The sequence below is a fragment of the Rhinolophus sinicus genome, chromosome 14, assembly GCF_057876585.1.
Source record: "Rhinolophus sinicus isolate RSI-liver-muscle chromosome 14, RSI-T2T, whole genome shotgun sequence".
NCBI classification, from domain to species: Eukaryota; Metazoa; Chordata; class Mammalia; order Chiroptera; family Rhinolophidae; genus Rhinolophus; species Rhinolophus sinicus.
The window spans coordinates 112396660-112408520 of record NC_142514.1 but is presented as its reverse complement, the minus strand read 5'-3'; the positions used below and the strand labels follow the sequence as shown (position 1 = coordinate 112408520).

Sequence of the window (11861 nt, the reverse complement as noted above, 5' to 3'; positions counted from 1 at the left end):
TTCTCCCAAGTGGCCTGTGCACTCATAAGCAATCATAAATACTCATTGTTTAAGCCACTCCATTTAGCATGATTTGTTTCACAGCAATAGCTAACTGAGACACTGACTTGCTTTTGAGCTTCTCCTCCCACTCCCCACCTTGTACTCTGATATTCCTTCACCCCAAATTCTATCACATTCCATGAGAATCTCACAATCATGTCTCACTGCCTTTGTCATGCTACACCTTCCACCAAGAAAGCTCTTTCCTATCTCGTGAAAATCTACTCATCAGTCAAGATCAAACTCAAACATCATTCTTTCATTCAGGAGGTATTTATTGAAAATAGGCATTAAGGTTTCCAAACTGAGCAAGACCGAGTTTACACTCAAACAGCTCACAGTTGAGGAAAAGACAAAGAAGTAAATAGATAACGTCACTTTCTTATTTCTTTCCCTAACTCCCTTAGGTAGACTTAAGTTTTTCTTTTTTCTTCTCAAGCACAGCCATTGCTCAAATATGGTACTTCTCACTATGCAATGCCAACCATAATAACAGTTCCTAACCTGAAGAAATATTATGAAGAATAAATGAGATTATCAAGGCAAAACTCTTAGCACGATGGGTGAAACATAGTAAATGGTAAATAAATGTTAGCTGTTGTTACTTCTAGTTAACACATATTCTCCTCTTCCTTACTTGATTTCATGTAAGTTTCTTAAGAACAGAAACTGAGCCAAATTCATCTTTGCATCTGAAGTGCCTAAAGACCATTTGTGCCTGGCACATAATAACACTCACCAGATGTTTGTTGAACAATATCACCAGGTGCAATATCCTCCGAGGCCATCCACAGGTGCAGAGACCATTCGTTTCCCTGTCTCCTGAGTCAGAGAGACATCTAAGCTTCCCTAGAGGAGCCTCCGACCACCAGACCCCGCACGGGGCCACGGCCAGGTTTGGGTTGTCCTCCCTGTTCCTCACAGGATGTCCCATGCCAGTCCTCTTTCCCAAAACGATTTTCCGTGAGTGCCTACAAGACCAGCCCCGCAAACCATGGCCAGGCCCTTTGCTCCCAACTTGCTTGGCCCCCATAGTATGGGTCTGTCCGCTGCATTGAAGGAGACCCTTGTGTGTTTGTCAACCCGCAAGAGCCACGCCCAGGAGGAGACCAGAGGATCCTCAGTATGGCTATGAGTCCCCTCCACGGGGAGTCAATCACTCATTACAACAGCTCTCCTTAAACAGCACTCACTCATTATGTATGATTGCTGTGGGCCAAATCTCAGTTAGCTGGGTTTTCTGCTGCAGGGTCTCCCATGAGGCTGCATTGCAGGTGTCAGTCATGGCCACACTCATCCTCCCAGCTCCCTCACACAGTGTAAGTGAGGACTCGGCTCCTGGCAGGTTTGGACTGAGGGCATCTGTTGTCTCCTGCTATTGCCCACAGGCCATCCTCAGTTCTTTCCCCAGCTGGCAGCTTGCTGGCCTCAGGAGAAAATAGAGTCTGTTACCGTAGCAAGACTCATCATTCTATTGTAAGCTAATCAGAGTGGCTAGCAGCCAGTCACTGAGTCCAGCCCACACGTGAGGGGAAGGGATTCCACAGTCCAGGAGGCAGGGATCATTGGGGCCCTCGTCACGGGCGGCCTGCCATGTCCCTGGTAGTGGGATTCGCATTTCTTATCATGAGTGAGTGAGATGAATATCTTTGGATATTTCTGTTTATGTCCTTTGCCCATATTTCTATGCAGCAGGTCCTTTTTCTTATTCATACTAAGGGCTCTTAATATGTTAGGGAAATTGGACCTTTAATTATGATACGGATTGTAAGCATGTTTCCCATTTTTCTATTTGTCTTTTGACTTTACTTTTGATGGATATATATATATATATATATATATATATATATATATATATTATGAAAGAGTGGACAGGAACGAGCTTGGGATGAGAGGTAAAGAGTTAACAGGAGCAAACTTGTGAGTTAACAGGAATGAGCTTACAAATTAACTGCTTGGCTCTGGACCCCTGGCTAGCTGTGGGAACAGAATGGTTCCCAGAAGAAGCCAATTGTAAAGCAACCCCTTGCAAGCTGACAGGAGCCCTACATCCTTCATAGAAAAACACAAAACCCAACATTCCTTCTTATGGGCACAGCTGTCTACTCCAGACTCTGCCCTGGCATCTCCTCTGCTGATGTTTCCTCTCTTAAGTAAATTTTCTGACTTTTACCCCTCTGTCTGGGCACAGCTGTCTACTCTAGACACTGCCCAGCTGACTCTCCCTCCTGATTTATTTTAATAAATCTTTCTCCTGTATTTCTGCATGCCTTGTGAATTTTCACAACCTGAGCGACCACTACATTTTTGGTGGCCCATACAGGGACACTCTCTCCTGTCCCTACCAGACTTCCTTCCTGGTGGCTCTATCCCCTCTGAGACCCGCTCTCCAATGTGTTGGCAACTCGTCCAGAGTGAACCCACACGTGCTGGTAGGTTTTCTCTCTCTCTCTCTCTGTCGCCTCTCGTTTCCACGAGTCTCTCGCGGATCCCCTGTGAATTATGCGGGAATGACATCTCCTGGCGGGTTCTACTCTCCAAGGAACTCTAAAGCCCTTCCTATTCACCAAGGGCGACTCCCACAGCCAAACTTGGTGTGGACTCTCTTTTCCTGTTGTGTGTCTCTCTCTCCCTGTCTCCTCCATTTCATATTTTTCCGTCTTCTGGTTAAGTATTGCTGTAACACCTCCAGTGGCTTGCCAGGGCGTCACTAGGTAAGTGGATATGCCTGGGGACCTCTGTGGGGCACCGGGAATTCCACAGGCCGGTCCATGACCCTTGACTTTAGTCATGCAGGGGATGCCCTACTAGCTTAACAGTCAGTTTCACTTACTGGGCTCTTTCTCTTGGGTACGTGTTAAGGTGCCTGCTAAATCCGAAACCTATAGTCAGAGAATCATTGTTTGGAAACTCAGGGGGAGGCCCCTTGATATCCTACCCAGCTATTGTGAACCACTTCCCTCACAGTCAAGGGAGATGGCCTCGCTATTCTCTAAGTTTCTCTTCTCAGCTGTCTTCTTAAGAATTGGGCTAAATTTGACCTCTCTCCTCTCAAAAAGACAGATTTTTCCAACTCAGTAACTTTCAAGATCTTGCAGATAACCAGAAGAGTAAACACAGCCACTGCTGCCTGAGGTTGTGGTAACTTGAAAAATAGACGTATCTTTTAAGGTTATTAACATTAAATATGGTATCTTTTGTTTTACCTGGGTTTACCAAAATAAATTCATGTTATCTCTGTTACAAAATTTGTCAAGAAAATAACTTGGGTAGTAATTAACTTTAAAATCTTATAGAGTTAAGAACTAGGAAGAAGCAACTAAAATAAGGTTTTAGATGAAACTTTTCAGTAATAATTTTATGATTTGGATGCTTGGACATAAATTCCCAGCATCTATTAGTAACTTAAGATTTTAGTTTTGCTAAGTTGTGTTAACTGATAAAAATTATTGAATATCTAGGGATTTCAAAATAATGAAATGCTGAAGTATTAATTATTAGATGGGTCTGATTTCATCTATTTCTGGCTTCTTGTCACAGGAACGTTAAAAGATCAATTAAGATCTGTTAATAAATGTATCTTGCATTTTATTACCCAAGCCTATGCGTTTGAAGGTTGCAAAATTTGTTCCTGTATTTGCCAACAGAAATGCTAATTGCTTGCTTTTAGTTATCAGTAAAAATTCAGGTTCTAAAAAGATTATGAATTAAGTAAATAAATTTGAATATCAAAAGTAAGCTGGTACAAAATTATAGTTTTCTCTCTCTGGTAAGTAAGACAAAGTTTGTTAGACATTGTTATACTACTAATATTTAAAAAGTTTTTTTCCCTAAATAGCAAAGATTATGTGTTATCAGAATAATCTGTGTTTTATATTATCTTTATCAGGTCCTTAGTTACTTACAGAAACAATCTCCACAATAGTAAGAACTAAGTTTTGCTAATACTTATATAAACTTCTGTATTTGGGGACTGTTCATGTGCCTTCCTTGGTGTCAGATATAGGCCAATAAGGAAGCTTGGCTTGAGGTATTTTTCTATCTGGCAGGGTATTATAATAGTTCTGGCCCAGGGTTGCCTTCCTGACAAAGGGCTCAGATCCTAAAAGAAGGCCAGTGACTTTATTTAAATGTCCTTAACAACTGAGAGAGGCAAAGCGAGGAAAGGAACAACAAGGCCAGAGATAGGCCAGATTTTTGGCTCCCATTATAGACAACCCAAGGCCCAGGCCACCACAGGGCCACCTGTCAACCCCAGAAGAGGAACACCAGGTAAAGAAGCCTGTTTTGGATGTGAAAGCCGAGACCACTGGAGTAAGGAGTGTCCTAATCCTGCAAAGCAGGTGTGCCCCCTGTGCAAACTAAAAGGGCTTTGGAGGAGGGATTGTCCCCTGCTCTGAAGGGAGTGGGGACCAACTCCTTCCTCACAGATGGCTGTAATGGACTGATGGGCCTGAGGCTTCCAGAGGCTCCCAAGAAGAAAGAGGCTGTTATCGTCACAGGAGTGGAACTGTGGGTGTTCCTTGTCGTGGCAGGTAAGCCTGTTAATTTCCTGATTGGTATGGGAGCCACTTAGTCTGTCTTAACCGCTCACTCTGGACCTATTTCCTCTGAAACTTGCTTGGTTGTAGGGGTAAATACAGCATCTAGATATGGGCTCAGCCCAGCCTATTTCTTCCCAATACGAGGTGTCATTAAAAACTACAGTGGCTGTTGTGATCACAAAATGTAGTGAATGATGCTCCCGAGTGCCATCCACCAGAAATGTAGGGATCTACAATACGGGAAGCGGCGAGTTGAACCTCTGTTACAGTGTGTGACAAGTTTCAACTGGTTCAGTGCAGTCAGTGGGGTGTGACGTATGGTTGAGAGAAGATATTTTAAAGTGTGCCCTAAATCATCTTCCATCATGACAACGCTACATGTCTGTCACACATCGCTTCAGGTATACGGCAATTTCTGTTAAGTAGAAACATCAGGGTGTGTCCTCATCCACTTTATTCACTGGATCTGGCAACATGCGACCTCTAGCTCTTCCCCTAAGTCAAAATGATTCAGGATATCGAAGCAGCCACAACAGCACAACTAAAGACACTCATGAAAGAGGACTTCCAGAACTGCTTCAGAAAGTGGCAAGAATGAGGGGTTGTGTTCAAAGCGAAGGGAAGTACTTTGAGGGGATTAATGGCAATGTGTATTTTACTGTGATAAATTTTTTAAATTTAAACATTCACCATATTGTTTGATCACACCTCGTAGCCTGTGCCTTGGAAGAAAAGTAAAACAATCAGACTTTAAACAGGACTCTAGAAAAAGTTTTGTCAGGAGACCTGAGCCTTGGCTCTAACTGCTGCCCATTGCTTTAGATTCCAACCTCAGTTCTGTTATTTCCTATACTGTTAACTTGGGAGAGGTTCAGCAGGCACTCAGGAAATATGGGAACCGGCACCTCCCACAGGCCGGCCCCACTTCCTCTTATAGCCCCGTAAAACCAAGGGACCAGGAATTACTAAAAGCCTAGGAAAGAGGGGTCCCTAACAGACATGAACTCCTAAATAGTAGGGACCTTATACAGTTCTCCAGAGCATCCCAACTATTGTTGGGCTGCAGTCAGTGGCTGGATCCCCTTTCCTCCATTGAAACCTGTTTAAGTCTCCACAGGACTCCCCCAGAAAGGAAGACTGTTGCACCTGTTTCTGTGAACCAATTGAAGATCTTAAACTCTTCTTCAGAAGTAAGTCAATCTCCCAACACTGATAAGTACTATAACTAACCTGATTCCTGGAGCTGCTCTTTATGACCTTTCTCTTAAGAGCTTGTTTTCCTCTTTACTTGCACCCCACATGGGATCCCCTTTTTTCTCTTGGGGATCCTAGTTATGGTGCCTTCTCTCACCTTTACTGGTCCCCCCCCCCATTATTCTTGGGTGACTACTATTCAGATCGTGCCTCTTTAACCTGCTGGTTAAATTTGTCTCTTCCAGAACCGAGTCCATTGAATTACATATGGTGCTCATCACGCAGGGCTTCCAGCCCATCCCCACTTGCAGCCCTGAAACTACTCAGCCCTGTACATCAGAGCTCCAACTCCTAGTCTGGGGCCCCCAGCTCGGTCCAGTCCCTAGATAACACTGCCTGGATTTTCTGAGGCCCAGTCACTACACCATCCTTGACCAGCAATCTCGTAGGTAGGGACAGCTCTAGGCCCCTACCCAGCTCTGAAGTAGCTACGGAAGACAGGCACTTGTCCCAATCCCCAAAGATTTTTCATTGACGATCAGAATAAAGAGTTAACAGGAATGGGCTTGTGATGAGACAGGTAAAGACTTAACAGGGGCGAGCTTGTGAGTTAGCAAGAACGAGCTTAAAAGTGAGCCACATGACTAACACTGTACCTGCAAGCTGACAAGCACCTTACATCCATCATAGATGGGAACGGAACAGTTCCCAGAAGAAGCAACGGCAACGACGACCCTCTGCAAGCTAACAAGCACCCTATATCCTGCACAGAAAAATATGAAACCCCAACACTCCTGCTCATTGGTGCAGCTGTCTACTGTAGACTCTGCCCCTGGCAATTCCTCTGCCCGTGCTTCTCTTCTTAAATACATTTTCTGACTTGTGAATCCTTTCACAACCCCCGAGTGACCACGACACTGTTTAAGCCACGCAGTCTTTATACTTTGTTATTAGCAGCCAAAAGTGACAACAACATGGTCCATTTCCATAACCTTATCACTACACTACCTCTAGCTTTGAAAGTTAAATATTTCACAAGTTTTCATATGTAAAACATGAAATAATTTATATTTTTTACTTTTGTCTGACATAAAATTTAAATTTTCGTTATGACAAGGCCTATCTGAATTTATGAATGAGTGTACTAATCACTTTCAGGTTTAAAATTTTTGAGCTCTTCCAGGCATGATAGCCATATGGTATCATCAATGGAAAAGCTACATTCCTGATAGCTTTCATTTTGAACTAGAATTCAAAGTCTAAAAGAAATAAGTGGGTTATTTTCATATTTCTGATTCTTAAGGCTGGCTGAGATTTACTATTTCACCGTGAAATATATAAATATACCTGTCATAAAAATTTTAATCAAACTCTTAGAAACTATTTTATAGAACATCAACATTTCCTGGGCAGGCGAAGGCATTTATATTACATTTTTGTTTTGCAAGAAAATAAGTTATACAACTTAAAAAAAATAAAATCCAAAAATTAAGCAGTTAGTTCATCAAAGTATTTCAGCCGACTGCATACAGAACCTGCTACCACTTAAAATTGTACAGCATTATCATCTCAGCATGTAGTGGCACACATTCAAATTCGTATATACCATACGAGGATAGATTACAACTTAAGAATTCAAATTTGTTCAGCACTCCAGACGACATATATGTGTAGATGACAGGAAAGCTCTCATGTAATGTTTATTTCACAAACATGACCTTGAAAGAGTTTATAAGACGGTATCCCAGTCATTTACATGGAAATAGAAAAACCACCTTGAGTTTAAGATAGCAAATCTTCCTGGAAAACTAGCTAATCTTTCACCCAAATTGAATTTTTGAAATTTGCCCTTTGAGCAGGGCTAATGAACTACTGCAAATAATGCAAAATACTTGTAAACTACCCCAGTCATATTTTGTGTTACATTTTAATAAAAAGCAAAATTAACAAAACTAACATTTCATTTTTGGAAATTTTAACATTTATGCACAAAATAAGAGACTTATGTAGGTTGACAGAATGCAGGGACCCCTCCAATAAACGTAAAAATTGGAAGACTTCAGAATTTATTTCAAGATCCTCATTAAATCACTGGAACAGTAATGGTCTAATATTTATTTCGTTGTAAGCATTAAAGCTGCTCTATAGTTATACTTTGTAAGTTGTGTTTCATGTCTTTTTACTCTGTCAATGAGATGGCAACAAAGGTTAACATTTTCCAGATGGCTCCATCTTTAAACTAGAAGATGAATGTTGGAAGCTTAAATTAACCTCTGAAGAGTCACATTGCCACACTACTCATGAAAAAAAAGTATGTATTTTTTTCCCTTAACTATGTCAGGTTTCCTCCCTGCTCAGATAGCACTAATTTTAAGTGCACATTATAGAAACGGGACCTGAAAAAGGATACTAATTGTGATTCTGCCTTTAGCAAATTGCTGGTACTTTTTTTTTTTAATTTAAATTAGGAAATCTACTGTCAGAACATATTTAAAGAAAATTCAATAATGGTATAGGCACCTTATGAACTAAATGATTTCCGTAACACCAAAAAGAAGTTATATTTTTGTGTACATGATGAAAAAAATGATGAAAACTTTGAATCTACAGTATTAACTGCTGTTCTATCCCCCCAAATACAAGCAGGACATACTTAACTATTAAAATGTTTATAAAATTTAATAGAAAACTTTGCTATGGATTTAGTCATCCACTTTTTATTAAATTTGCCTTTATAAATCAAAACATCATGGCTCTCATTCTTAAATTAAGTCACCCAAATGATGAGAAGTTCCAAAAAAGTTCTGAGAACAATTATGGTTTAAAACAACAAGTGTTAAACTTTTAAAAAATGGCTTTTAATATTTCCTTCCATTGTTTCTTCCTTTGGCATTCTTGTATTGGATAAGCAAATATACCAATACCAAACTATTTGTTAAACCTAAGGACAATTATTACAAAATTTTAAAAAATTTATCCATTGTTAGCATTAGAGAAAATGGTGAGCACTGAGTTTAATTCTTCGTGATATGCTCGGTCTACTAATTGACATATTCTAACTTAGAGTTCAAGAATAAGATTTTAAGTTAGAAAGAAAATTCCAATTTCCTATGAGTTTCAGAACAGGCATTTGACTATGACCAGCAAAACCTTAAGTGTTTTAAATTTGCTTTCCTTTCTTGCAGCAGACGGCTCACAGCACGTCTATAGACTGGGGACAGATTCCTTGGAAGTAATCTGTATTAATCCTGTATGCCTTTCAATGCTCCAGCACTCCATTTCCTATTGTCTTCAAAATCATATGTTTAAAATTTTACTTAATATCAAACAAGATAAAAAATAATTTGCCAGAAAATTTGAAATGTGCACCATAATGAATAAAAATCCATCTTGAGCCATTGTTTCCCAATAGGGACTAAGTTTTTCTCTTTTAAATTGCCATGTCCTCAAATCCGAAAATCTTCACTACGCAGGATATTCAGTTACCAGTAACTAGGTAATTGCTACTTTGGATTGACTACTAAAGGAACAAGGTAAGAGTTGCCTTCTGAACATTTTAAAAATGTTTATTTTAAAAAACATATAAATATATATGTACATACATTTGTCAAGCTTACTGCTCATATTAAAACTGCAACAATTTTGTTTATGCTTTTAGTTCTTACACAGTAGCTTTTCTCTTCCTCCTAGGTCACTGATACTCAATTACTTTTAAAAGCAGAATATCTTCCTTTCCAGAAACCTGAGGCTACAAATCTCTAATCAAGAGACTTTAAAATACCAAAATATTTTTATGCTACCAATTAAGAGATCAGTTACATAACTGTATTATATGAGAGCAAGAGATTTCTGCCTTGTTTGGATATGGCTTAATAAATATTAGGTATATTAAGTGTGTTTATTAACATACTTAATATGTTTTTTTTGCTATTTTGACTGCAGTCAAAATGACCTACCTATCTCCATACATTTTCTAAAAAAATTGAAGCAACAATTAATATTTCACTTTTTCAAAGCAAGCTCTCCAGACATAAGATAAAAAAACTCCTTGTCACTTAACAATAAACAACTAAAACAGCAGTCTGCGGCTTGAAGAAAACCAACATTATTAAGTTGGAAAAATTTAATACCATTTTAGGTCACCATTAAAAGCCAGTAATACTGAAGCAGTATTTGAACAAATAATTTTATACTTATTAAATACTTATCTTCTCACTTATATCTGCTCTCTCCCAATCTTGTGTAGACCAGCTCACTCCTTTGATCAAAAGAAACCAAGAGTGCTATTTCTAGTTTTAATTGAATTTTTAAAATAAAACATAACAGCACTTTTCAGTGCACAAATTCAGTGAGGATCCTTCGTTGTGCAAGTACATTTTTGTAAGAGAGGAAAAAAAGAGAGAAAAGCAGTAAGAACTCTGCCTTCACCCTTCCCAATTGTATTTCTTCTGGTGGGTATAAATCAAATTTACTTTTAAAAGTTCATAAAGGGCTCTTCATGAATGCAAGTTTCTCCACAAAACAGCATGCCGTCAGAGTTTGCAACATGAAGGTATAATGCCGTCATGCTAACTAATGTAATTGGTAAAATATAGTTGTTTTGTTAGGTAAGGCAGAGATTTTAACAGTTATGTAATCAAAGTCCAAATAAACCTTCCTCCAGCACAAACTGTTACAACTTACTGCCCAAGCACTCCAAAATTTGGGTTCTTAATATGTTCATGATGTTCAAAATTATGCGATATATATGAAAGTGTTGATATCAGATTCATCTCTTCTGATGTATTTGTGCTCTGTTAGCCATTCTATTTGCTCTTTAATCATTTTCTTTTGTGGCAAGAACATGTCTATCAAAATTTCTACTAATTGAGTCTGCAACTGAGCATTACTAATTTTCTGTCTCATCTTCATTATTTGTATGATAGCTTCCAAAAGAAAAAAATAAAAATGAGAAAGCATTACTATATTATTTTAAGTAAAACAAAACAAAAAATGACTTTTATGTATTTCATCCTCTGTTTAATATCCATCCAATATTAGCAATCATGATGAGATTAATCTTGAGACCAGTATCTTTTACTAAACAAAAACAAGTGGTTTTTCCTCTCACTATAAAAGAATATCTGATTATAGAGATTTACAAAATGAGGAGAAGTAAAATTATCTATAACCTCTCTGCTGAAAGAAAACCACCTAATATTTTGGCCAATTCCTTTTATTTCTTTTTCCGCACCACGTACATATAAAATTTTATCTTACCTGTGAACACCACATGTATATAAACTGCTATTGTGTTAAAAACCAATTAAGATACAACAAACCCTTTACACATACTTCTCCCTTCTATTCAGTTAGTTGTGTAGTAGAGGCTGATGGTGTCTGTTTTTTGCTTAATGGTGTTTTTCTTAGCAACATGTCACAGTAACTGGCAAGCAGCTCAGGGCATTTTGATTCAGGCTGAGTTTTTAATCCCACCCTAAAAAACAAAAGCAGTTAATGAAAAATGATTGATATTTGCAAATATTTTTTTATACAGATATTTGCAAATATATTTGCAAATTTTTCACAAACAAATTTCTTATGTTAGCTAAATGCAGTGATCAAGATTGGGACTAGGATGAACAAGAAGACACCTAGGGTGCATGATTTAAGGAGGCACACACTCAGATTCTCGTAAGCATGCTTGTAGGACCCTGAGGGGGAGACCTCGTTGTATTTTGTACCCGAAGTGTCTCCTTGCCTCATTCTACTGGTGGCCATGCCAATGATCTTTAAAAGATTTTATTCAGACACTTGCTAAAATACTTTTGAAAACTGTGTAAATCCATGCATATTTATAAGTTAATTAAAACTTTTCATTATTAATATATTAAGGTAAAACTGTGACTTCACTCTTTGAAATGTTTCCAATGTAACCTAAATTCTATGGTGATATGATAGTGACCATCACCCATTTTGAAAAACTGTAAACAAATTTTTCTTAAACAATGAAGAACTTGTTATCTTTCAGTTAATCAACAAAAATATACAACCAATGTATGGTACCTTTATGCTTGAAAGTCTTGTATTTCTTCTTTATCC

At 38.6% G+C, this 11861-nt stretch overlaps 1 pseudogene; it reads right to left on the bottom strand.

The window, feature by feature from the left end:
* Window positions 1–881: 881 nt before the first annotated feature.
* Window positions 882–11861, bottom strand: part of LOC109438698 (thyroid receptor-interacting protein 11-like) — a 76988-nt pseudogene continuing 66008 nt past the window's right edge.